Source organism: Lepidochelys kempii, chromosome 4 (genome assembly GCF_965140285.1).
Source record: "Lepidochelys kempii isolate rLepKem1 chromosome 4, rLepKem1.hap1, whole genome shotgun sequence".
NCBI lineage: Eukaryota > Metazoa > Chordata > Testudines > Cheloniidae > Lepidochelys > Lepidochelys kempii.
This window is the reverse complement of record NC_136383.1, coordinates 62953109-62964530: the sequence shown is the minus strand read 5'-3', so window position 1 is coordinate 62964530 and position 11422 is coordinate 62953109.

Below are 11422 nucleotides of genomic sequence, written 5' to 3'. Positions count from 1 at the left end.
AATTTTGCAACAGAAAAGCTTCAAAAACAGACTCCAACGAGAAACTGCTGAGCTTGAATTAATATGCAATCTAGATACCATTAACTTGGGTTTGAATAGAGACTGGGAGTGGCTGGGTCATTACACATATTGAATCTATTTCCCTAAAGTTAAGAATCCTCACGCCTTCTTGTCAACTGTCTAAATGGGCCATCTTGATTATCACTACAAAAGTTTTTTTCTCCTGCTGATAATAGCTCATCTTAACTAATTAGCCTCTCACAGTTTGTATGGCAACTTCCAACTTATCTGTATGTATATATATTTCTTCTTACTATATGTTCCATTCTATGCATCCGAAGAAGTTGGCTGTAGCCCACGTAAGCTTATGCTCTAATAAATTTGTTAGTCTCTAAGGTGCCACAAGTACTCCTGTTCTTTTTGTGGATACAGACTAACACGGCTGCTACTCTGAAACCTATCAAATTATAATAATTTTGGTCACTATTGGTGCTAGATTTAAACATTTATAAGATTGCCAGATTTAAAAAATGTGGTTCCTTTAGATTAGAAGAAAGACTATTGAGCTGTATCTGTGATCACACAGAGAAGTTACTTTTGCTTTGAGCTACAGTATTTGGTGCATGACTTTGGATGTCACAGTGAATACCTCACTACCTCAAGCAAAGATCTTATTATCATGAGCTCTCTTCCTCCTCTACATTAAACCAAGCTATATCTGTGAATCTGGAAAGCAAAATGGCAGCTTCAAGTGAGCCAGCCTGCCCATCTGTGAAATTAAGTAACCTGCCACAGAGCCAAGATCCAAGTCTTTCCCTCACGCAAAAAACTGCAAGTATTTTCTGATTAATTATATCTATGGTGTGCAGGATCACCACTGGTTTAAGGTCCCCTTTTATAGAAGAACATTTCAGCTACCCAGTCACGGCAGGTGGGATTTTCTAAAAGTGCTAAAGTAATTTAAGAGCTCAGGTCCCTTTGCTCCAGAACTAATTTCTCTTTTAATGGGACTTGAGCTCCTAAATCACTTAGGAACTTTTGAAAATCCCACTCAATGGATTTAAACTTTGAATCTCCTGGCTTCTATTGGTTAAACCAAATGTTTTGTCATTATTTTAAAATAGTCTTTTGGGTGTGGACTTTTCCTCTTAGAGTCAAGTCTTGACATTATTCATAAGGGACTTGTGAATCATTTTGTCACATCACAAATCTACCACGAGATTTTACATGAATGACAACCCTTGTTGCCAGTCACAGATCGAGAAGCATGCTCTCTTCAGGTAACACTTGAGTCAGGTGATCCAGATTCTAATCTTAGCTCTAAAATGAACTTCCTGTTTGACCTTCAGCAAGTAATTTGGTGTCTCAGTACTTCAGTTTCCCCAACAATAAATGAGGCATGATACTACTCTGCCTCACAGAGGTGTTGTAAACCAAATTTCATTAATCTCTTTAAAGCTTTGACATTCTTGAATGGAAAGGTCTATATAAAATGCAAAGTGAAATTACTGTGTATTAGCATCTCTGCTCAGTGAGGCCCAAGACTGAAGTTGCAAGGAGTATTTTGGGGTAGAACTAAGATCTGTGGGGAAGATATGTGGAGTAGCTTACTTGGGTGCTACCTAGTGTCATGAATCCCTTGCTTCCATGAGCAAACCTTCTCACAAAATGCACTTTATAAAACAGTCTTAAATATTTCCTAAGGCCTAAATAAAGTGCAGATCCCAGACATTTAGGTAAAATAAATTAAGTAGCAAATTATAATCTATCAAGCAAATTTGAAAAGGAAATTTCACCTTATATTTGGATTATACAACAGATAGTAATTACTAATCGTAAAGAGTTGGTCTAAGGCCTTAAACCTGAAAAAACACATGTGCTTAATTTTAAGCATACAAGTGTACTATTGAAATCAATCACTTGATTGGGGCATAACTTTCTAAACATATTTAAAACAACAGAATTTGTCAAGGCACTAGAGATTTGATGAAAATGCATACTTAGTTCCTGAAGAATTTTGAATTTCTTACTTTTTTTTTCAACAGATATTAGTCAGACCATTTGTGTGCCTAGGAATCTATACATGTTTTGTGCCTGTCAGGAAGTAAGACTGCCTTTTCCACCCGATTCCAATCACACTTTTGTTTTGGCATGTGATGAGGAGTTGTTGTTATGGATGGGATTCTCATGTACATTGGATACAACACAGAAACTTTTTGTGAACAGGAGTAAAGGTGCTTTATAGCGCTGAACTAACAAATCACATGCAAAGAAAATAACCAGTGTAGTAGGCAGATCTGTCTGCTCAGCTATTTATACTTGGATGCTGGCAATAATTGCTGACCGTTACACTGAGATTTATTTCAGTGCTGGTTGATGGTCCAGCAGCAATGTACTCCTGATAATCCTAACACAGTAAAGTGAATGAAATTTTCTGTCTTGCTTCTGGGGAAGAGCAGAGAGATTTATTCTAAATCCAGACCCTTTGTTAATAGTTTTTTTTTTTTTAAAAAGTTTGCACCAATTAGTTTTGGCTGCTTGAATGGGTTTTTTTTAATAATAATATACTAATCTCCACTAACTTTGTTATTGTTTTCTGAACTCTGAAAGTACAGCTGTCACAGAGATGACTTGAAAAGTTGAAATAGTTTTTGAGTTCTTGCTTTTTTCTCCAAAAACAACCCTATGAAAGAAACATTCAGTGTCAGTTCATTTCTTAGTCTTTAAATAATGAAGATCCTATATATTGGAAAGATACAAAGAGTAACTCCAAATGAAAATGTTGCGCGAGATATAGTTAGGAAACCGTTTTTTCCCCCCACCACAGAAAACGTAGATGAAAGCATAGTTTTGTTTTCATTTCTATCAAAAAGTTTTAGGGTTTTGTGGGACAAAAAACTCAAACCACAAAATGTTCAATTTTAACCACATTTTTTCAGTTTTAGGTTGCTGAAAAACAGATGATGAGATATGTAGGCAGGAGGATGAGGTAGAAGGGGGTTGTTTGTTTTAATAAAAATCTGAAAAAAATAATTGAAAACTAACATTCCCAGGGAAATTTTTGTTTCAGCAAAAAAATATTTTTCAGTGGAAAATGGCTAACAGAAAATGCTCAATCCACTTTAGTCAACACAGCATCTAGTGGCACAGTATAAGGCAAATTTCTTTTTAGTTCACCTGGATACTACTTACAAAGTATGAGGTTTCTGGTTCTAATCCCAACTTCAGTAATATTATGTCTGCTCTGGAGCTGGAAGGTGTAAATTCCAGCTCGAGTAGATTTACCCATGGTACCTTTGATCAAGCTAGCACACTAAAAATAGAAGTGTTGCTGTCAGAGCCCAAGCAGCGGGACAGAGTAGTCACCCCAAGTGCATACCTAGAGTTTCAGACAGGATTGTACTCTGAGCTAGTCCCTCCTGCTGCCCACACCATTTCTAATTTTAGTGGATAGCTTGATCAGAGCTAGAGTGAGTAGACCTACCCAACCTCAAAATTATACCATTCAGCTCCAGTGCAGACATATTCTAAAATGCTCGTACAGCAACCGCAGGTTATGTCTGGCCAGTAGCTGAAAGAGAACGTAGAGCTCAAGAGAAAATGTTTTAAATTCCAGGGATGATTCTCTCAGTCCTGTTCCATCCCCTTCATCCCAAATAAAAGGGCTGAAGCAGTCTGAAGAGGCTCAAGAAGACCCTGTTGTAAAATTGGGAGAATATTCGCCTGTCGCAGGCATGGAGCAGGACAGCCCCCTCATAAGTCCTGGTGTAAGGGATGGACTGCGAGTGGGAGAGGCGTTCTGAAGTGGGGTTGTGAAGATTCTGGGAAGCACTTCTACCCACTGGCCAGTGGGGAGACAGTTGTAACTTAGATAACCTTGAGAAGTGTTTAGGGGCTGCTTCCGCCCCAGAGCAGCCCAGGATCAGAAAGTCACAAAGTTGGCTTAAACATAGCTTAGCCCCAACTCCCCTGGGCTGCAAGTTCTGGGAGTCTTAGAGGTGCAGCACTGGATTATACCTTTTATTTTTAAACAGAAATAACACTCCAATTACCTTTTCCAGACCTGAAGAAGAGCTCCATGGAGCTTGAAAGCTTGTCTCCCCAGCAGAAGTTGATCCAAGAGAAGATATTACCCACCCATCTTGCCTCATATCCTGGGACTAATACGGCTACAACAACACTGTAAACAACAAAGATAAAGCCACCTTTTTAAAAGCTTTCAAATCAAGCTGAAGATATCATGAGTCAGCAAGTTTAATCTAGTTACATCCAACTTCTGTTTTGTTTTATTATAAAGGGAAAGCATTTTGAATAGTGGAAATCAAATAAGGTAGCAGGAAGGACTCAGGTTTTGTAACTGATGAACAATCACACAGTGATCCTGTAATCCAAAGCTAGCAGCAATGTGAGGAGTGAAGGGGAAGATAGGGGGTAAGAATACCACCAGTGATGATTCATCCTGATTTATTCTTCTCTTTTGTCTGGTGCTTGGAGTGTACCTTGATGGATCTGGTAAGAAACCTATATATAGTAGAATAGAATGACTGCTCCAAAATGAATTATCTCAGGGGAGGGAAGATGTAGCACTCATAGTTTAAGGCATCTCTTAAGGATGGAGGTAATTTGCAATAAATTTGAAAATTGCATACGTACTATAATCGAGGATTTTTTTATTTTTCTTTAATAATTTCTATAACCATTTAGTCATAATTAAAATTGACATTTTCACACACTAACCTTAATTTTAGCTGCAAAAGAAAATAGTACCACTTCATACACCAACATGATTGCAAACTAAAGGAAGACAATAGAGTAATTTTAAATGCTATACAAACAACAGTGCCACCTCCTGGGCATTTGAATTATTTACAAATTCTATCACATCTACAAGTCAAAACCTGTCTTGTTTATTTCCACCAGTGCTTCAAGGAAGGGCTACAGAAAAACACAGACAGATATTGAGATAGCATCATTATGTGTTTCACTATTTCATGCTGTAGTATGCAGAGTTATTTTACAAAATACTCAGGATTAGATTTCCCCAATCCTTCCCACACACTCCCTGCCCGCCTACCTGAGCAGAAGGTACAGGTTTCTTGGAGGTTGCTTTTTCCCCTGCAGTGTCCTGGGAGTACAGAGGGGAAGCAACAATCTTGCCCTTAAATGGTAAATACTCAGATAAGTGTATTTATCTGTATTTTTAGCATCATAAATGTGCATTGCACTTAACAAACAAAAGTTCCTGCTCTGAAAATCTTGCAATTACAGGACCCAATCCCACAAACACTACTGCCCACAGAGTTTACTACTCTGAGAAATTCTATTGACTTAATTGGGGCTACTCACTGTAATAAAGGACTGTGTCTGGTGGTAAGAATTTTCAGGATTGAGCCATACGTCATGACTTCATAAGGGATTGTAATAAACCCAACAAGGAGTCATAAGGCAAAGAAATGCCACAGTAACATGAACACGTGTGTGCTTCACTGGCTAAAGAAACCACATCTTTTTCTTATTACTGTCAAGCCAACAAGCACTGGAAACAGTTTGTTGCTATGGCTTTGTCCGATGGCACTTTTGGATGATGTGTGATGCCCACCATTGTTTGTTACGGTGCCTATGATTGGATAGTAAAGACAACCAGAGAAAATACATCTAAACTTAACTATTATCTCTTCATTGTCAGTTAAGTGATTTCCAAAAGACTAAATATTAATATTCATTAATCAGTGCCTTTTGTCAAAGTTTGCAGGACCCTTGCAATATTGTCACTATTCACCAAATACTGTATTTGATATACTGTATGTCAGAGAATCTTTCATATAGTTCTACCAACTTCCCTTTCATGCATATGAAATCACTCAAAATAGCTAAAATGTATCTGGTCTGAAATAGCACAGTCACTGCAGATCATAATTCAAGTGCACTAGGAACTTGTACAGCATTTCAGGAGCCTGCACACATTACTCTTGTGCCCTTCCTAATGTTTTAGACCCTAGGAATTCTGAATTAACCCACAGAGCTTTAAAGGGGAAAAATCAGTCTTTTGTAAAAGCATCTTTGCCAAATTATTTTAAGTTTTGAGGGTTAAGTACCTTACTTGGGAAGTTTTGTTAGCATCTCCTTTGAATTTGATTGAACATTGAAATTCATTAGTTATAAATGCTTGTTAAGGAAGGAATGATTTGAATACTTTGCTGGATTCCTAAATAACTGTAGCTATATAAGAAAAGACCTGGTTGTCATTGACAACAGCTCAATTAAAACCTCTGCTCCATGAAGGGTGGTGTCAAAAAAGCAAACAAGATGTTAGATTGTATCAAGCGTGGGATACAAAAGAAAGCTGAAAAATATAACAATGCCATTATGTAAATTGAATATGCCCTTCACATTGAATTTTTTCAGTTCTGGTCATCCCGCCTCAAAAAAGATATAGCAGAAATAGGAGGCAGCCAAAGATGGGGGACAAAAATTATTAGACATGTTGAAAAATTCTTCAATAGCTGTCCATTATGAGGCTCGCCTTTCCCTAAAGCATCTAGTACTGGTTATTACGGTCAGACACAGGACAGCAGTCTGGGTGGATTATTGGAGAAATACATCAAGACTTCGTAGAAGTTCCCATCATCTGAGAGATGGGGGAAAATTGAAATGTGCGCTGCCATTTGTCATGTGTATTCACAGTGACATATACGTCGCGTTGCGCAACTGTTTTCCCTATCTTTAACCTTTAATTTAGTAATGGAAAATTACCTCTTTGGGAACCCATGTGATGCAACTTTTGCTTCTCTTACTAGTACTTCTGCTGCTGTTCTTGCTGCTTATATTGATACATGAGAACATATAACTCACAAAGTCTCAATAAAAAGATACATTTTTAAAATGGTGCAATGGACTAATAAAAACACAATGTGAAATTCATTCTGTCTTTATTTAGTATATGTACTTTCACACACACACCCCCACACGCACAAATGTTCAGTGTCCAACAGTAATTTGCTTAAACTATCAGAAAAATATGTGACAGATATACAAGATCTTCCTAAATGTATACTCTCTCATAATTGGGACTCTGTTTATAATTCAAATATTGCAGTATAGTTACCTTTTTCCAAAGATACTGAATAAATCTTTTTACACCACATAAATCCCCACTTTCCTGCCATCTTCTACATTCTCAACTTGTCCTTCTGTCATTTTGCCTTTACATGCCTGGCATCCCCATTTGGAAGAAATTCAGTAGGATTCATTTAATGAGAATCAATCACTGTCTATCTTTCTTTCCCAAGACATTTTAGCCTCTTCTGCTTCTCATGTTCCCGCTCCCTGGCTCACCATGTTGGCCCAAAAGACTCCCCTTCCACTGGAGTTCAACCAGAATGTGACTCCTTTACTACAAAAGAACTACATATGCATGATCTATATTTACTCTTTGTGGTACATTTTTAATACTATTCAAGTGAAATTTAAGGTTCTTAAATTATTCTGTTTTGCTGCATAATTCCCACTTTTCCATATATTTTACTTCAGCTATGTAGGATACCTTGGGATCTGTGTGAATAATTTAACATCTAAAATGCCACATAGTACATGAAGGCTTGGATATAAGGCATAAGTATTTCTGACATAGATGCTTTGATGGGACAATTCTTGAAAGAAGTGTTTTAACAAATGCTATCTACATTTACCAGATGGTCAATTAAATGTTATCTCGGTTCCTTGCCAGAATACTACATGATGCTCAATATCAATCATTATGAGAAAACAGGGTGTCTTTTGATTAAAGTGACTAAGATGACAAAGAAGAAAGCAATTTTTCCTAAAGAAATAGCCCTTGTACTTTATTTGATTAAGGTGAATCTTATCTTTGAATGAGAGATAAGCCAGCTACCGATCTGCAGACTATATCTACAGACTCTAAGCAGGGAAACATGCAGGGTGGTGACTCATAGTATCTTTAAAATTGCAGTTAGGCTGTCAAATTGTTACCTTTGGATAATAAAAATACTTCCTCTTCTTTAAGTAAAAGTCCAGTGACGAAGAAGAAAAAAATAAGAATATCTTGAGTTTTCTTTAAACTAAACTGAAACAAACGTGAAGTCAGAAGATTTTAGCAATACATTTAAAGCAACACAAGTCTTTTGATCCCCGTTTGAAATTAAATTCAAATTTTCATAGCCTAGGAGGAAATGTTCTGTAGATCCTAAAATTGCTTCTTCATAGTGACAATTGGTTACTGAAAAAATAAAAATCTGTTTATGTAGGACCTATACTATATTGTGCAAATTAAGAAATTAACTTTATTCCAGAGCTCTGCTGACATCACCAATGATTTTGGTGTTCACTAAGAAACTCAGGGTGGAAAACCAGTTCTTAATGGAAGAGGACAAAATCATTCACGAACTATATGTCCCCAATTGTCCTTTTCTTCTCTCTGGAAGACAGGAATGAAATCTAGCTGATTTTAGGATTACCTCTTCTGTTTGTGTCCTTATGGCTCCCATCACCATAGTATCTGATCACCTAAGACACTTTACTGACTTTATTCTCAACAATCCTTAGGGAGAATTATTTCCATTTTATAGATGGGGAACTAGTGCTTACAGAGGTGAAGTGACTTGCCTAAAACCAATAAATCCCTCGGAGTGCCAGGACAAGAACCACTAGTCCAGGTAAAACATTCACTTTCCAATCATGGGGTGGACAATTATTATTTTATTTTTCCCCCACTATCACTGATTCATGCAAATAATAAAATTTGCACCCAAAACTCATTTTCACATGAGGACAAATGGGTTCTACTAATGTTACTTCTGTTGTTTGCCAGCAAGTGACAGTGTGCAAAGTTGCATGCATACAAACAGAGATCAACCTAAAAATTTGTTGAAAACAGGACTGTAAAGGGATATTAGGGAGTCTGCTTAAATGAGCAGAAGCTCGAGGTGTTGTTCAGAACACTTCCATATTAATTTCTACAACCATTACAAGACATTCTCGAAGGCTCTCCCATTTTTGACTGCCTTCAGAAACTTAGAAAAAAAAGATAAAATGAGAAAGGTATTGCATTAAAGCAACATAAAATGTTACTAATGTCTAAGATAATACCTATTCTATACCCAACCTTCCAATTTTCTAAACTCAGTCTTCAGACAAAGCTAGTTGCTATCTCAGAATCACTAATATTTCTGTATAGAATTTTATTTGTTCATCTGAGTTTGTAAACCAGAATATTTCAATGACATTTTATTCTGAGCATGCACAGTACTGTGAGGGGACTTGATCCTACAAATCCCCTACTCAGTTGAGAAGTTCCAGTGAAATCACCACAACTACTTGCATGAATAAGAACTTTAGTATGAGTAAGGATTTGGAGAATTGGGCCCCAAGATAAAATTGCAGACCATTATCTTGGATAACTATTTCAAATCATTAAAGTACGAGTTTGACAGTTGATGCAAACAAAAACCAAGTGTTGAGTCAACAGTGTAACGCTGTTGCAAAAAAAGCAAACATCATTCTGGTATGTATTAGCAGGAGTGTTGTAAGCAAGACATGAGAATGAATTCTTCTGCTCTACTCCGTGCCGATTAGGCCTCAACTGGAGTATTGTGTCCAGTTCTGGGCACCACATTTCAGGAAAAATGTGGACAAATTGGAGGAAGTTCAGAGAAGAGCAACAAAAATGATTAAAGGTCTAGAAAATATGACCTAGGAGGGAAGATTGAAAAAAATGGGTTTGTTTAGTCTGTAGAAGAGAAAACAGAGGGGACATAGCAAGCTTCAAGTACATAAAAGGTTATTATTACAAGAGGGAGGGAGAAAAATTGTTCCTCTTAACCTCTGAGGATAGAATAAGAAGCAATGGGCTTAAACTGCAGCAAGGGAGGTTTAGGTTGGACATGAGGAAAAACTTCCTAACTGTCAGAATGGTTAAGCACTGGAATAAATTGCCTAGGGAGGTTGTGGAATCTCCATCATTGGGGCTTTTTAAGAGCAGGTTGGACAAACACCTGTCAGGAATGGTCTAGATCATACTTAGTCCTGCCTTGAGTGCAGGGGACTGGACTAGATGATCTCTCGAGGTCCCTTCCAGTTCTATGATTTTATGATTAATTGCCTTTATTGGCTCCTGAGAGATAAAGTGGGCATGGTATTACCTTTTATTGGAGCAACTTGTGTGGGTGAGAGAGACAAGCTGTTGAGCTACACAGACCTCTTCTTCAGGTTCTTATTCAGATCTTCTTTTTATTGTTTTCAGCACAGATAGAAAAATAATTCAAGATGCACATTGTTTGGAAACAATAACTGCATTTAATCTGCATTTTAAATAATAAAAAAATAATTCATTAGAAAGAAACAATATTTACTTGACCAAGTTTATTTAACACTTAAATTGCATCAGAAATACACATTGAAAATTGCAGAATTTATTAAGGTGAAGTATGCATTGTGTTTACATTAGGAAAGACAATTGTTGACTCTCTTCATGTTTCACTCTCTTCGACCCTTGATTCTATTGCCCCTGTGTCCCATCGCAAAACCCACCCTGCCAACCCCCATCCCGGGGCTCACCCCCAACATTTGCTTCCTCTGCTCCTGTTCTCATGCTGCAGAGCATGTCTGGCAGAAATCCCATGACCAGGATGACTTCCTCTACTACAAATGCATTCTCTCCTCCTTCAGTTCTGCCATCTTCCTAGTTAAACTTCTCCAACTCAATTGAGCCTCACACCTGCAATACAACTAGTGATGCTGGAACTAGGGATGCTGGGGGTACTGCTGCACCCCCTGGCTTGAAATAGTAATAACGAACACCAAATACATGGTTTCTATCATCAGTACCCCCACTATAAAAAATGTTCCAGCATCCCTGATGCAACTGTCAAAAGCAATGAAAAGGCACACTCCCACACTCCTCAAACCCTCTCCTCCTGTCTCCACTACTCTCTGTACAGAATCTTGCTAATTTCTTCCAAGAGAAATTGACAAAATACTGTTACCTTCCACTTCCCCTCCACTCACCTTCCTTACCCCTTTCCCCTCCTATAACTCTTTTTTCCTTCCCCCCGTCACAAACAAGTTTCTCATCTGCTCTCCTTCACAAATCCTTCCACTTGCCTCAGTGACCCCATTCCATCTCCTCTGCTGATCTCCTTCACGTTCACTCTCATTCTCTCCATTCTTCTTAACCTCTCACTCTCCTCTGGCTCTCTCCCCTCACAATACAAGCATGCTTTAGTCTCTTCCGTCTCAAAAAACAAAAATACACCCTTGACTCCACTTCCTCTCCAAGTGCAACCCCATCTTTCTTCTCCCTTTTATCTCTAAACTCATTGAAGGCACTGTTCATAATCTCTGTCTGGAGTTCCTCTCCTCCAGTTTCATCCTACACCCTCTCCAATCCAGCTTCCACCCCTTGAAT